This window comes from Mesoplodon mirus, assembly GCF_964341445.2.
Source record: "Mesoplodon mirus genome assembly, chromosome: 8".
Taxonomy (NCBI): Eukaryota; Metazoa; Chordata; class Mammalia; order Artiodactyla; family Ziphiidae; genus Mesoplodon; species Mesoplodon mirus.
The window spans coordinates 62,112,037-62,118,036 of NC_138984.1; positions in this window are offsets into that span (position 1 = coordinate 62,112,037).

The following is a 6,000-nucleotide window of genomic DNA, read 5'->3' on the forward strand; positions in this document are numbered from 1 at the left end:
GACCAAATGGTAATTTTGTGTCCTGGCAGTTCAAGTTGTGGGTTGCTTTTCCACAACTGTGCTTCCACTGCTATTAGTCTGTTCAGAGTTCTACCCAGACGAGTGCCCACATAATCTAATAATGAGCAGATGCTCCTGCTGTCCACATTGCTCTTAGATGGTGATTTTGGCAGAGATTTAACTCTTTCATGATCCCAGGAGACAGTGGAATGACAAAAAAAAAAAAGAAGAGCAACCTAATGTCCTAAAACAATTAATGCAGCTTGCAAACTTACCTAATGTACAAAAAAAAGGACCTGGATCAACAATAGTAGAAAGCCAAGAGAGAGTGGTGTCTTAGGAAGCTTTCTCTTTTGTTTTCTTCAATGTTTAAGGGTCCTGGTAATTATAATTCAAACTATCCAGGCTTTATTAGGGAGCATTAATTAAAGACACACTACACAGCTTGTCAGAGATATGATATTTCCATGTTGTGTATAATTGAGTGATATATGTTCAAAGTTCAACGTCTAGCAGGAAATGTTACCTGGATGGCCCCAGGAGTAAGGTTTTGCCTTTAGATTTTGGGGAAACAAAAATACATGTAGCTAGGTAGCTAGACAATTCCCCCTTTAACAAGACATCCGTGGACACCTCAGGAACAATAGCTATTCCAGGAAACCTAAAGAATAAATTATGCTTAGGAATTTTGATCCAGATATGTCTCCATAGAGTGTAAATTGTGAATTTTGGTTGTGCTAGTTCAACCATTACCTCTTCTGGAATCCACCCCATAATTGTAGAAGAGAGAGTGGTGAGCTTCACCCTGTGGAACATGGCAGATCCTTAGTTTGATTGACAATGTACTTATTTAATGATTCAAATACTTTCTATAATTTTAACATAATAAATGAAAATACAAGAAAGTATCCCCCAAATATAATAAAATTTTCTTCCTACAACCCCAAAGGTGAACATTATTGCATTTGTTTGTTTTTTTCAATTTTTCACAAAACTACATATTAAATTTTTTGTTTTCCTATAAAATGGCATCATATACTACAGTTTTGTTTTCTGCTCTTTTGCATGTAGCATTTTATCTTGAATGGATTTATGCTATTAAATATTCTTAAGAACATGTTTTTCAGTGGTTGCATATTATTTTGTTATATACTGGACCACAAGTTTTTAAATCATATCACACTTGAAGTAGTAATGATGACTCCAAAGTTCTACTATTATAAATAAACCACCTTTATATATAATTTTATGAACATTTCTCATTATTTATTTTGGAAGATATTTTTTTCTGTGTAAACATATTAAAACATATAGTAAATTTTAAGATTTGTGATGCATATTGACAAATTGTTGCCTAGAAACATGCCCATTGTGAAATTCCATAGTCTGTTTTCTTTGCTTTTTCCTTACTGAGGCTTTGATGTTTCCTAAGCTTTGTATTTGTGTTCCAGTGGTTAGCATTATAATCATACCTCATTATAAGACCCTTATTCCCCTATTTTCCCAGATAGCATAGCATTTTTCTACTATGAATGTTCTCTTATCTATTGCTGCCTAACAAACCATCCTAGAACTTAGTGGCATAAAAAAACATTTTATTATATCTCATAATTTTGTGAATTCAGGCAGGGCTCAGCTGGCGATTCTTCTACTCCATATTTCATCAGCTGGAATCACTTGTTGGTATTCAGCTGATAGCTTGGCTGATCTGAAGGTTTTAAATGATTTCACTTACATTTTGATGGCTTGGTAGAGGTAGCCAGAAGGTTGGGCTCCATTGGGACCCTCTCCCTTCCCATGTAGTCTTAGGGCCTTAAGTGGTACCTCCATCAAGGTAGTCAAACTTTATGGCAGCTCATGGCACAAATAGTAAGTATTACATGAGGCCTAGGTTGAAGCTGAAAGCTTCTTATAACTGAGCTTCAACTTCAGAAGTAGTTGAATGATACTTCAACTGTCTTCTATTGAGTAAGCAAGTCACTAGATTCAGCCTTGATTTAAGGGGAAGGGAATTAAACTCTTAATAATAAGAGTAGACAATTATTTGTGGCTATCTTTAATCTACACCATCCAGTCTCTGGCTACAAATTATTTACTTTCTACAACATATGAAATACTTTCATCTCCTTCCAAGATCTGCAAATGTCTTACCCTCTTATTGTATCGTCATGCAGTCCAGGATTTTGTCATCTAAATTAGGTCTATGTGCTCTCTACTCCCACCCCCACCCCCACCCCAACATGCAATGACGGGATAAAGATAGAATCAGTAGATACTCTGATGGAAAATGGAGAACAGGAGGCAGTTAGAAGTCAATGGCTCACAGCAGTTCTGAAATTCAGCAGTGTTCATGGTCTAATTCAGCTCCCTAAAAATGATTCTTTGAGAGTGTTGGCTACACTCTCTTAGTTCCTGTTTTTTCCCTCTGAATCATCCTTCCCTTTCCATTAGAATTTGCCAATATTTGCATCTACATAGTTTTCTCAACATGCTTTGTATCTGTAGAAGTTTGAAGCTCAAAGATCTCTTTTTATTTTGTACAGTTTCTGTGCATTTTGGTTCAGCCTAATATAATTACATAAACTTTTTAAATTTTTATTTATCAATTAATAATCTACTCCATCAGGCAAAGGCATGTGTACGAATCTCTTTGAGACTAGTCCTTCTTTATCTTAAGCTCCCTGTGAAATTGTGTAGGGACAACACCCTTAAGACTTAGAAATATTATTATCTATGGATGAAAGATTTCTTAATATGTACCCTTCCTGTGGCCTGTCTTCTCTGCCTCTCAGAATCTAACCCATTCCCTCATTCCTGTGCTTCTGGAGTCATTCCTGTGCTTCTTTAGTGTGTTCATGGCCACTATCATCAATAGATATAGTCCATATATAGAAGGTATTTTTATCTGACACTTTCTGAAATCTGCCACCACTAACTATCCCACTCCCTCATTTTTCATTTTTTCACTATCACTCCTGTTGCCTCTTTCTGCAAGGATTACTGAAAGGCTTTGTCAGTCTCAGCTGCCTAATTAGCACTTACACAATTTGAAACTTGTCTTCAAATTTCCCTGGAATGGAATTCATGAATTTTGTGGTTGTTGTTTTCTTTCTTGTATAGTTTTCAAGAGAGGAGCGTTCTCAGATCTAACCTCTTGCCATGTTTCTACTAGAATTAGAATTGAATTGTTGGTTATATTCTTTCATATATATATATATATATATATATATATATATTTTTTTTTAAATGGTCACCATTAGAGGTGAATGCCAGTCTGATAAGGGGTAAAATAGAACATTGTGAAGTAGCCAATTTGATATTTCCTTAATTTGTGTGGACATAATTTATTGAGGCCATTTGGATATCACAATTTTTATTAGCAAGTAATATCTCAAATGAGACACCCCATCCTTCATTTCAATAATGAGTTCACATGGCAGTGAGAGTCAGAGATGAGATGAAAAAAAGGAGGATGAGATAGTTTAAGGAGGAAGACAATATCTAACAGTTCATAAGAAGTATCAAAATGGACTGAAGTCAAAGCAGCTAAAGTCAGAAGGCTAAGTCCAAAGGACTTTTCAATACCTATGACATTAATATTGGGGCACAGGCGGGGGATTCCCACATTACATTTACATTAAAAGATGCATGCACATATTATAAAATCCAACATAAAGGTTAAATTAAGTTTTAAGTAAAATAGGAGATTCTTTCTGAAATTCTTTTCAACTTGATCTTTATGTATCTGGCCTGCATCATTCAGGTCTCAGCTTAAATGTCACCTGCTGAGGAAGGCCTTCTCTAAACTTCCAACCAAAAGTAGTCCATGAGTCTCTAGACTATCATTCTGTTTTATCCCTTATAGCACTTTTCACTCTCAGATGTTTCCTTGTGTATTTATTTTTCATGCCTGCATTGGCAGGCAGATTCTTAACCACTGCGCCACCAGGGAAGCCCCCAATATTCACTAATTTTAACTTTTTAAATTGTATGTTTTGTTTCCTGTGTGGAGTAGTCATTTGTCTCCTCCTTTCCAAATGTGTTCTCTTTACTTCTTATAAACTATTTCACTGGCTGTTCAACTAACCAGAGCCTTCCCAACATTATTATGCAGTAACAATGGTGGTGGGAAGTCTTCCTTTGTTCCTGTATTTAGTGGGAATATCTCTATAATTTAAAATATGGTAAGACTGATTAATGATTTAAGAGCTATTTTATATCACAGTTAATAAGTAATGGGATTGCATTTTATCCAATCAAATGCCCTTATAATGGTCAATTGGATTGCTGGTGTTTGTATTTGGTATTTTCACATCTATATATCTGAGCTAAATATACAATTTCCCTATTTCTTGCTAACCTTATCAGATTTTGATATCAGGTATTTAATTTTTTTAATTAAAAGACTACTTTTTATCCATTCTAGGCTCTAGAATAAATAATACAATTTATTGGTTTGTAATTTTGTTCTTTATTTAATTTAAAAACAAAAGTTCATTAGGTAAAATAAAATATCATGTTAGCTTAGAACCATGTGTGAAGATTTTTCTGGTAACATTTCCAATTTATACAATAGTTAGTTGCATGTATGGGTTGCCTATTTAAAGTTAGTAAAATTGAAAAATGTATATTTTACCAGAAAACTTCCCAGTTCATTCAAGTTATCAAACTAAGAGTTATTCATTCGTATATTTTATAACCATTTTATAAAAGAATTTTGTTAGAAATAGTATAGTTGTTAGGAGAACAGATTTTGGAGTTAAGGCGATGAAATGCTGCATTAAAATCTGTCTTTGATACATAAGGAGCTTTGTGATAAAAGTAAATGAATCCCCCAATTCAGTGACCACATTTGAAAAAAAAAAAAAAGAAACACTTCAGTTTTGCTTTAAGGATTAAGTGAATTAATATACAAAGCTTTAAGGATAGCATCTGCTACAGAGAAGGCATACAATATATCATACCTATTTATCGTTACAATAATCATGGTGACCATTTCCCTATCAATTTTATTTGCAGAAGTTTTTTCTGTTTTTTTATACTTCTTGTATTTAATATTTCTATTATCTTTCTCTTTAATAATAAATTAATTTCTCCTTTTATGTTCACTACTATCTTTCTCCTATTTCTCTTAAGAATGTTTCCCTAATTTCTTGAATTGAATGCTTGGTTTATTTTTATTTTTTTTCTTATGTAATTATAAAAATTTTCCAAGGCTGTGACTTTGTCTCTGAATACCACCTTGGCTGCATCTCATAAGAGTTAAAATGTAATGTACTAATTTCAGTATTTTGTAAACAATCTGTTAATTTTTATTTCCTCTTGGCCCAAACAAAATTATTTAGCAAAACTATTACAAATTTCTTATCGTTAGAATTTTTGCTTGTTTTGTTTGTTTCTTTAGTATTTTATTATTATTTCTTATATTATTTCATGGTGGTCAGAGAATGTGCCATACATAATTTCTGCTGTGTGGAATATATTGAATTATTCGTGAAACTATAGATAACATTTTTCTACATGTTTCATGAATAGTATATATTTCACATTTTTGTAGATTGTATAGTTAAAATATATTATTAATTTAATCATATTACTTATTTTTTTGAATGGTTTGTATTTTTTTTCTTGATCTACTGGAGGTATCGGAGACAGAGAACAATATTAAAGTCATCCACAGAAATTGTTTCTGTTTTTTACATAATGTTCTTTAATGCTGTTTACTTAGCATATAAAGATTTGTGACATTTTTACAACTTTATTATTGTAAAGTGCAGATTTTCTGTATAAATGGCCTTTTGTAATCTGATTACTTTTTCCTTCAAATACATTTTGGTTTTACAGTAATATTTTCATCCATGCAACTGAACTTATGGACAAGTTTTCTGGGTAAAAGTAAAAGTCCTTTGATGAGAACTGGAAAGATCAAAGTCCATAATGATCTCTTTAGAGCAAGGTAACTGCACTTGTTTTTTTCTGGAAGGACCACCTTTGCCTGAA